Consider the following 11170-nt stretch of genomic DNA (forward strand, 5'->3'; position numbering starts at 1 on the left):
TGACCCTAGGACTAGGATAATCACACACACATTGTATTGTCACTGTCGAGTTTAAAAATAAATAAATCATTTTTTTTATAAAATTGGGTGATACTTGTTTTTCCCCATTTAAATCCAATGACAGTGATTGACAATACAATGATTTAAATGTGAAGCACTATGGGGAAAATGGTATAAGTCATATAGCAGGGATCCTGGTAAAAAGCAATATTCTGTGGGTCTGCTCTGGATAAATAAGGTGAATGTTACTGGGGGGGTTTTTTTTTTTTTTTTTTTTTTTAGCCTGCTTCCTCTGACCAAAGAGAACTGTGACTCAAATCAAACATCCTCATATTACACTGTTGGCCTTGGCTGTAATAATGACACTTATGGTCCCCAGATGATGTGGTTGTCCTCAGGTCCCTCTGCTGAGCTGCTCAATATCCTGCCTGGTATTAGTCTTCTAAAACTGGTTGCACCCTAGTGAGGTAATGGAGAAGACGGAATGAGACTTTTCGAGAGCTGAATTGAAAAGGACTGAGTTGAGAAACGGCTTTTATTTTGGCCAAATAACCATTTAAATGGGAGTGACAGGCGTCTCTGAGTACCCACCCGGAGGCATCCAAGGTTGTCAGCACAGCCCACTATTGGGAAGCTCTTCATAAGTTAACTTTAAACTTTATTTCCTGGCATTTATTAATATTACTGCACGGATGCTTAAAATGCAAGAAGTCATGTTGTTGTTTTTTCTTTGAAAGCTATCAGAAAAATGTCAGTGTGATTAAGATTCAACATGCTTGCATTTTTACCTTTTGAAGTGTTTGCAGGCCTTTTTTGGATTATTTTATTTTTTAAATCCATTTTAGACTAGAATTATGTACATGGGTGAGACTAAGACTTTTCAAATATATGTATATCATCAGGACTTGTGGTGCCGGCCTAGTGCCAATCACAAATGGGGATGAATGCCCATCTCCCTCGTTTGGATGAACCACTCCCCTCTTCCCAAAGTTGCATGGCACTTGGTGCTACCAGTCCCTTAAATTCATCCATGAGGTCGGCGTGTCAGGAAAGAAATGAGCACCAAGCACCAACTGGTGCTCATTTGACAACCAGACCAAAATCTTTATGTACTGTACACCCCTGCATATAATCCACATTTTATTTAATAATTGTTCGATGTTGCAGGTTCCAAAAGGAGGGGTAAAAACAAGACCGTTAAAATTATTATTTTTTTCCTGTGGAGCTGGCTCCATTCCTGAGGCTATCCTAGACCGACATATACAGGCCCTTCAGGTTCTCATAAGCATACACGGATCAAGCTGTGAAGTCCAAGTTGTGGTCGCTTGTCCAGGTGCCAGCCCGTGGAGCGTCTCCTGCGGGGTGACACCATTGCCACTCAGTGAGGATTTCAGGACTCTTGGAAAATGAAAAAGAAAAAAAAAACAAACAAACTCATAGAGGCAATGATTGCCATCCTTCCCTCCCACAGAGCTTTTCCACTTCCCCAAAGCCACTTGCAGATAAAGGAGGTGGGAGCTGGCGGCTTTGCTTACCTGACGCATGAAGCAATCCACTGCGCTGCTGATGCCTTTGGTTGGCACCAAAGCGGGATTCTTCCTTCCTGTTGCAAGGACACAGGCGTTACTTCTTGAGGTGCGGATTAGCGACGTGGGTGTCCTCGCATGATGCGCCAAAGTCACTTTCTTTTGGGAGAGTTGCAGGATAACTTTGTTTTAGGTTGCCTGCGGATTTTATAATCGTCGCCTACAATTCACCAAAATGCACCTGAATTTGAACAGGGCCTACTGATCAGACTTGTCGGATATTGAGTATGTACTGGCACTTTTTTTAAATTTTTGAAATTGATTTAGCCTGTGGGGGTTGTCCATGCTTCAGTGGTGTTTTCGAATTAATTTACATGTTATTACTATATGAAAGAAAGAGGGCTCTCTGCATAATCCAAAACTTAACTCACCCCGCACACCATGTCTTTCATTCTGTCCCTTCGCACGGGAGGCTACAGAACATTCGGCGCAGGACCACGAAGCACGAACAGCTTCTTTCCCGAAGTTACGAGACTTCTAAACTCGAAATGTGCTCTGTATCCCTGACATCAGCCCCTGACCCTTGTCTGTTCACCTCTGCACAATGAAAACTTTATTTTTTATGTTCAAAAGACGATGTAAGTATCATGTACAATTCAAGTCTACTGCATTTGTATTTCCGCTACATCAACGTCCTTGCTTCATTTGCATCTTTGCACACACCCACATCTGTAGTAGGATTAGCTTGATTGATTTTCTCTGTGTGACCTTTGTGAACCTTACTCACGCTGCCTTAAGAGTGTGCTTGTTGTCATTTTGATTTATGTAATATTCAAATTTCTTGGTGTTTTTTTTTTTTCTTTAACTGTAAACTACAACCAAAATAATTTTTCAAAATGAAAATTCACCCTGCGTTTAGCGACCCGACCTGAGTTTTACCTTTTGAATACAATTTAAGAAATATATGACATCTTCCACGCCACGATATTCTAATTTATTCAAATGCACCTGTATACAATATATGCGTTTGTATTTTAAATATTGTAAATATACAAAAAATAAAAAGGCCTTCAGTGGGTTATATTTTGATGAGCTACACAGCAGGAACTTCTCTCTGCGACAAAAACAAGTTTCCATCCTTTTATATTCAGCCTTCGTCAAGCTCCTATTAATGAACCTATCGGTCTTATCCTGCGCTGTAGCTCCTCTGACTTTTGTCTCCTTTTTCTATTTGGTGACCCCCTAACCCCTCTTTCTGTTTATTTGTTTCTATGTGGGATTTTTTTTCTTGTACCGTCGCATCATTCACTCCCTTAGTCTCGCTCCTTTGGTATTCCAACAGCAGACACATTGCAATCCATCTCGCTGTGATTTATTGCTGCGGCGCTTTCTTTATCTTAGTTTCCTGTTACAGTCTCAGCCCAATAGCAACCTGCTGTGAAGTTTTGTTGTCGTCATTCTCCTTATCTTCTTCTCCCGCTCTCCCTGAGATGGACAATGTAGGAGAATACAGAAGGAACAAGGTGAGTATAGGGATATACAGCTGCAATGTTGTAGTGGTTTGAAGCCCACATCCATCCTCTGTCCTGCAGCTGTCTGATTCTGTCTCTTGGCTTCTTCTCACAAGCAGCCATCCCTAGTTCCCACTGGTTGCCACTCTGGGAAGGACATCCATTCTTCCCCGACAGCATGAAATCCTTCATATCCATCCTCTTAGGCTCTAAACTCCGGAACACAGCTCTCCAAACAAAAGCCTCTGGAATAACAGCGACATTGCCACTGTAATTGGAAAAGCCTCTAATGAGCGAGACTGAATGGCTGACCATGGGCCTTGGAGCCGAAAGCCTGGAAGCTGGCATTGTCTTCCTCCTCTCGAGGCTTTGGATCGGACCAGACTGGCGTTGTCTGTGCACGTCTGCTATCGTGTGAGGACTGCTCTTCATTGGTGAGAGCAGTTCATTCCCGCCAGTGCCCATCCAATCCTTTGGTCTTGCCTGGTTTGCGTTCACATTAACAGCTACGTTAATTTTCATGGAACCTCTCATTGGGAGCGCAAACGACCGTTCTCGGAATGCGAATGACTTGTTCATACCTTGACTTGCGAGTTTAATTCATTCCATGACTATGCTTGTATCTGAAAATTAATCACTCATTTAGTATCTCAAAACAACTTTTCCTATTAAATGAATGGAAATCCCATTAAAAAAAACATTTTGTAATGTTTCTTATTTAAAAGCTCTCTTTTGTATTGCAGTGCATAAAACACAGCTATTACAATTAAATTCATTAAAAAGATTTCAACACCAAATTTTCTTGCTTTAATTCAATGGACATTGTAAATTTAAAATGTAAACCAAAAATATGTGGTTCTATTAAATCCACATGTAATTTGTTTCATATTTTTTCTTACTGTAAACTTCAGCACTAAAGTTGGGTTAACTTTTTTATCAAATGACTTGTGGACTATAAAACTGTGTTTTGTTTTTTTTGGTGGGGGGGGGGGGGGGGGGGGTTAGTCTCAATTACCCACTTACTACACACACTGTGTGGGATATGCAAAAATCACGTATATCCAAAGGGGGGGGGGGGGGGGTAATGGTATAACATGAAGGAAACATACGTAAAGAGACGCATCATTGTACTGGCATGTGTGCAAATGTTGGGCAATTTATGTTTAGACCTCAGAGTTTCATTATTCTGCTACATTTTTGTGATTCTATTGTGATGTTGACACCTTTTGTGTGTTTGTTTGTTTGTTTGTTTTTTTTTACAGATCAGACAGAGAATTTTTGAAAGCCAGAAGCTAGTGGTTTTATCTGGTGCCATCAGAGTGCTCCTGGTTCATCTTTCTCCATGTGGCTCACTGGTCTGTTTTTTTTCCACCTTATACAGTAAGATCAATCAAGAGCTCAACCATGGTCTACTTTCCCTCTCTCTTATGTCTTTGTCACATCGTGGCATCATCCGCGAGTCCATTTTCGCCAAGTAAGGAATAGAATGTATAGACATCTGTTTTCAAATGTAAGGAGTAAAAAAAAGCTGTCAAGAAAATCAATATTTAACTAAAGTACAAATGTTGAAAAATCTACTTTACATTACTACCAACTACTTGGGATATGACACCACCTACATTTTCATGTTGAAAGAGATTATTTTGAAAACACCATTCAGGTGGCTGGAGATTGGTGTTGTTTGAAAGTTCTTGAAATACGTCATCTTGTGGACCTAAAGTGATGATGATGTCTGCAGTCAAAATATTGTTGTCATGAGACGTCCTCAGAGAGTGGCGAGGTGTTATCAGTGCCCCACAGCACGAGCAGTGTTTTACACAAGCAGGACCGCTGAGACTTGAACCGCCATGGCAGCGCTTAATTAGAGCGCCAGACCGAAAAGAAGCATCTCATATTCCTTGTTAAACATGCCGAAGGCCATACGTACAGCACGTCTGTGGGTCGACGGGTCCCTGGCTGGTGGTGAAGCTTCCTGATGAAGTGTCTGCATAATGTGTTTGCCAAAAACGTACATCATGGCTGCATTGTAATGCACTCTTTGAAGACAAAACTATCACAAATGCCAAAACACTGCCTGCTGGTTTGTTGTCAAACAGCAGTCACGTTACGTTACTCATAAATATAGATACTGTATAATGTAGCATCGGAAAAATGCACCAAAAAATGTTTACTTTTAATTTTGCAATATAGGAGTGCATGGCACATGTAATTACTGGGATTTTCATTCGAACACTTCATCACAATGCATCACTGTGTTAATATTTGATTTTTGTCTGCATTTAGCTGGCATAAGAGTTTGAAGCAAAATCATAAGTCATAAATGGAGTAGCTCTGTATTGAAATGGCACTCCTCTACTGCAACCTCATGGTCTACAGGACTAATATTGTGTGTGATGAGTCACAGTGCTGTGGGCCTGACTCAACCAGTGCTGTCTTATTCAGGCAGCGTTTGACCAGCCTGATGGACTGCACAGCGCGGTCAGGTGAATTTACCAGATGCAAGAAAGTCATGTGGAAAAATAGTCTGGAGTGAATTGTCTTGCTTCTCCTGAAGGATGTTTAAGGAAGGTTATTATTTTCTGTTCCTTAAGAGTCTTTAGTCTGGCCAAAATTGAATTATAACTCAATTTTCTACTGACCTATAACATCATTAATATTCCCCTGAGATTTGTTTGGACTTCTTTTCCTGCTGTTGTTTAATCTCGATTTATAATCACATACTGCGGTAAAGTGCAATAGTCCTTAAAAATGTCACCATCACGTGATTGAAATAATGCATTAGGGTCAACGCCATAAACTTTTATTGATTGCAAATGCATGCTTTCAATAACATTAACCATATAAACTTTCATGAAAGTGTACAAATAAAAATATTCTTAACATTAAAGGGGACTTTAGAATTTTAAGAAGAAGCACTTTTTTTTGGTCATACTTGTTAAAACTGTAGGCTTCAGGAGCTCTGCTATGGCGGAATATCCACCTCCGGAAAAAAGAAAACAGAAGCAGAGCAGAGGGACCTCAAAGGATTCTGAAGCGACGTGGAATTAGCATCATTTCTGCTCGACAGGTAAGTTTAGCACCTCTTTTGGATTTTTAATTGATTGTACTTTCCAAACCTTACAGCTTCAAACTGATAACAATTAGCGTCATAGTCACCCTCTATTACGAATGAGTCATGCTTTCACAGTGCCAATGCTAGCTTCGTATTGCTAGCGCTGCAATTTAATGGAAGCTCGAAATGTTCTCGGTGACTATTTAAGACGACTGCGCACTTTGATAATCACATGGCATTATGAAAGACCATGTTTGAGAAACAAAGAGGGGCGTGGCTCTTGTTACAGACTCAAGTGGGGAGAGCTTAGGGAAGTGAGGCTACTTGCTAGCAGTTTTAACACTGCAAACTCACCCTTTAATGCTGACTGTGTAATGAACTTACTTATAGATCAACTTCCACATAGTAACATTTTTAATGTATTTTCTTTTACTGTTGTGAGATGTTTTGGATTAGTCAAATGGTAAACTACCCTAAATATTAACATTAGAACAATAGTTTAGTTGATTGCTCGATGATCTTCCTGAGGTTATTAGTTTAAAATAATCCATCAATTTTCTAGAGCACTGGTCTAGGCCAGTTGATACACCCTGCGCTGGTCGCCAGCCAATCGCAGCAGTTGCAAATAAGTCACCGATAATTTTACAGGTTAACATTTAAAGATATTCTTGGGAGTCTTCTCCATACGTATCGAAATTCAATTATTCCCAAATTACAGGCCACGATGAAGAGGTGCTGTGATTTGAGTGGTAAGGTTCCATCTCCACTGAGGAGTATGAAGGGAAGCTGACTGATCAGTTCATCACCCACAGAGCAGAGACGAGTGGCCAATCACAAGTCTGTGTGAGAGATCTCCATAGGCTGTGATTGTGAATGCATGTCAGCAGCGAAAGTCTCAACTTGACACAAGTGGCCGGTGAAGAAAGCCCGAGCGTGTGAAGCATTAGATTGAAAGTGTACGAGGGTTCTTGAGGAAGTAAAGGAAGTGTCGGGAGTAGAAGTAATAAGATTGGAGGGGATGTACAAATTGTCTCCTCGGGAAGATGGGGGCACCATCCCTTTCGAGTAAGAATTTCATATAATCGAGAACAAAGTGTGTAACATTTGAAGGAGCTCATCTGATGGTGACGGAAATGTTCAAGTGCAGTTACACTTCAAGGAAACAATCAAAGTCTCTGAAAAATGGTACCCATCAGAGGCAAGTCCATCCTTTCTGCAACTGGCTCAGTCACCCAGAAAACATAAGCAATAGCCTGCCTTGTTGAAATGGTCTACAATCTCTTAAAGATCATCTCCCGGGATGAAGACCGAGTGAAAATGTCTGAAAATTGCACCCTATCATCACGCACAGATATACATTTCTTTGAGCTCGTTTCTCAAGCATGTTGGAGATCATGAAGACCTGTTGACATGCCAAAAATCACACCAACCTAGATTAAGTCCTATGGGAAGGAAAATGAGCCATATGTAAGCAGTTCTGGGTAAAGTCCGGTATTCAAAGTGAAAGTCGACGACCATGCAGCTAGTAACGGTGGACGTTGTGAATTTGTCTTGAATTTGGTCGATTGTGTGTAATTGATCGTTGCATAATGGTGTTTTGAAGCAATAGGTTATGATATGTATGAAAAGCATTAAAAAGAAAAACATGATTTTTTTTTTCTACATTGCGTCTTCAACATTCTACAGAATACTACAGGGAACCTATTAGTTTGTCATGGATCTTAACAATTCCAAGCACAATCCCCCACTGAGACTTATGATGTGTTCAACTATTCCAGACACTGTTTGACTCAGCCATCTTAGTGGACGATCGAGCGAAGTGCCTGTTTTATACAGTCTTATACAGAGCTCAGATGTAAAGTTTTACGAAGGTCACCGTTTTGGTTGAGTGCCCCATACACAAAGTTCTGATAATTCTGTTTCAAAACTTGATCTTGAAAATCTCTGGCAATTTTGATGGAAAATATGAATTAATGTTGGTTACACAATACATTTTCAAGCTTACCAATGGAAAATTGTTACTACCAGAACTGTACATTGTAATCCTCTCTAACACACACACACACACACACACTCCAAATGTTTATCTTATCGCCAGGGATCGGAAGATTACTTCCATTGAACCGAACCAGATCAGAGTTGGCTTCAGTTGTTGGCAGACAAAAGGTTGTAATCATTTTCACTTTTGAATGCAAATACAATTAAACGATGATGAACACATTTACAAATGTTGTGTTCAAGGTGAATTGGTTTAACAGTGGCTTCATATAAAATGACAAACAGTTTTATGAGAAAAGGAAGCTCTGGGAACTGAGCATTAAATATATATTTTTTTTCAGGGCCCCAGGGCAGAGATGACTACATTGGTTTTAATGTAGCTCTTTTCATGCGTCGTCCTTAGAATGCCCTTGCAAATGACACTGTTTAATAGCGCGTATAACAATGGTTCTTATCCGCTCTGTATCAGGGGGCAGTGTGCACAAGTCAGCTGCGACCAGAACCTCCCAAATGGACACGGGCATTGGAGGAGTCGCCCAATCCTTTTTGTTGATCCCATCGGTGTCTGAGCTTAACCCTAATTAACGATGTGCTCAAATGCCCCAGTTCCCCTCCCCTCCCCCCATCCCCCTTCCCCCTCTTCTATCGCTCACTTAAGCAACTCCCACTGAGCTGGAAATGATGCCTTTTACTCCATGGTGTCCTGCAGTCATCTTTTAAAGGATCACGTTAGAGGGAATAAACCTCAATGACTTTATTGATCAGTGTATATAGTACTCGTGGGATTGGACAGATCGAAGCATTTTAGAAAATGAATAGGTGCTTGTTCTGTTTACTGCTGAGGTCAAATGAAATGCTCACACTTATTAATGATAGTGCACTTACTCACAGGAAAGCACGATGCCTTTTCCCGGATTCATGCTTTGTGTCAGTGGGCCAACCTTTTTATTAGGGCCCGAGCACAAGGCAGCGTGAAGGCCCTTGTGGAATAGCTTACGAAGGAATCGCCTGACCAATTTTTTGCAAATGTGTGTATTTTGGAGAGCATTGTGTATTTTAGGGGTTCCAAACTCAAACTCAAATGTTTGAGCCTCTCCGTATTGAGTCTTTGTTACCTTTTTTTTTGCAGCGAAAGAATACATACCAAGTGATGTCATGAAATGGCTAATTAAAAAAACTTGTAGGTGATATGACACATCATTACCAGGGACGGAGCTAGGTGGCGGCTAGGCCAATTAAAGTCTACTAGCTTAATGCTAACATATAATGAGAAATGCCTTTGGTGGGCTAATGTAAATTAGCATGTTTTTTTTTTTTTTTTTTTTTTTCCATTTCACTAACAAAACAAGCAATAGTTAAGACATGGTGACTGAAACATGAAGCTCCCCCTCTAAAATTCTCATGTGATTACATGAATAGCGGCGGTAAGTGATTTGCACTCGTTCTTGCAGCTGGAAATAAAACTAGTGCAGGGCATGTACGAAAGGACTTAATCAAGACTAGATTAGCACAATATAGAGCAACGCTGCAACTCTGTGCTACCAATATCGGCAAAGTAGATGACGTTCACTGAGAGATGCAATCAGAAGCCTGCTTAGTTGTAGTCACAGTCAAGTAGTTTATAAGCACGCCAACACATCATTGACGCATGCCACAAATCAAAGAACCCGTCCAGTCTAGCAGGCTGCAACTCATCTCTGGATTAAAGGCTTAAGGGCTCAAAGGTTGTGTGTTTGCGCTTGATAGCATGTATTTGACTATGTGTGCTCTCATCCCTGCGCGTGTGCCAAGCTAGCACTCGTCAGATCTGACTATCACCTCCGTATTTCATTGTCAAAGAACAGATAAGGGAAGGCTGTTGGAGCATTTGTTGCTGGTGCTGTTGGATCTGTGCATGTGCCAATGCTCTCATAGCCAGTGAGGCTACATTGGTGCTGAGACCCAGCACATCTATTATTCATAAAAGCATGTGCTGGCAGCTGTTTTCAAGCGTCTTATGTGGCAGTCACAGCGATACTAATTCGAACTTCTTTTTTAAAATTAAGTTTTATAAGTAGAATGGTGGCTGGTGGTTAACACATTGACCTCACAGGATTTCTTCAGATAGTCGGGTGTCCTCCCACATTCCAAACACACACATACTGTATGTGCCCAGTGATTGGCTAGTGACTAGTCCAATTAGTTAGGTTCCAACTCACCCAGCTCATCCATGACCAAAATGAGGAGCTTTATAGAAAAATGGATGGATCAATAGTTGGGATAAGACTCAACAACAGTATGGAGCTGATCGATATCATTCTTTGTGCAACTTTGTTATTTTGAAACATTTTAGTCTTACATTGTTTACCACAAAAAAATCAAAGGTTTTTTCCAAAGTTTTTATAAACGAGCCAATGCTCGAACATTAACTGCAGTATATATATCACACGCATTGCTCATCTTCTGCATCTGAAAATACATTTGAAAGTTTCAAGCTCAATAAGCCTGCTCCTTTTCAAATTAAATATTCATTTTATCATGTAAACACCCCTGGTAATAACACCAATTACATGTGTTAACTATAGTCAATGTGTGGAAATTCACGCACAAGGTAAGCTAACATTCAGTTTTGGCACCGGTTTGAATAAGTGACAAAAATTCTTCATCTGTATAATGCTCAAGTGCAAATACGCAAGTGACCATGATCTCTTCAAATGGTATCTGTTGGTACTCGATCGCTCGGTGTACAGTGAAAGGTTGCCAACTGTAATTTTTTTAAAGCTTTGAATTCAAGGCTGCTTACATCACGTAACTTCTGGTGTTTGTTTATTTTCTTTATACGTTCTTCTTCTTTTAAAACAGACATTATACATTTTTCTTCAGTATTTCAAAGAGTTCCCAGGTGTCTTAATAAGATACCTGTGACACGCTTTCGTCAAAATACCTCAGTGATCAAGAATAATAAAACACGTTACACATTCTATTTTGACAAGACAGACAACTATTTGTATACAAGCAATTAAAAAGTCATCTTTCCATAATACTGTATGTACCCCTTAAAAGCCTGATAACTTGAGAGCGGTTCACTCCAAGGCAACTTTAAA

General features: G+C 40.3%; 1 protein-coding gene across 1 annotated transcript in view; it reads left to right on the forward strand.

The window, feature by feature from the left end:
* The first annotated feature begins 5990 nt into the window (after window positions 1-5990).
* Window positions 5991-11170, forward strand: part of LOC133465009 (matrix metalloproteinase-17-like) — a 120806-nt gene continuing 115626 nt past the window's right edge. The window contains exon 1 of the mRNA XM_061747311.1: window positions 5991-6104. The gene's annotated coding sequence lies outside the window, so the exon portion shown is untranslated. The remainder of the gene's footprint in view (window positions 6105-11170) is intronic.

The sequence above is a fragment of the Phyllopteryx taeniolatus genome, chromosome 15, assembly GCF_024500385.1.
Source record: "Phyllopteryx taeniolatus isolate TA_2022b chromosome 15, UOR_Ptae_1.2, whole genome shotgun sequence".
Taxonomy (NCBI): domain Eukaryota; kingdom Metazoa; phylum Chordata; class Actinopteri; order Syngnathiformes; family Syngnathidae; genus Phyllopteryx; species Phyllopteryx taeniolatus.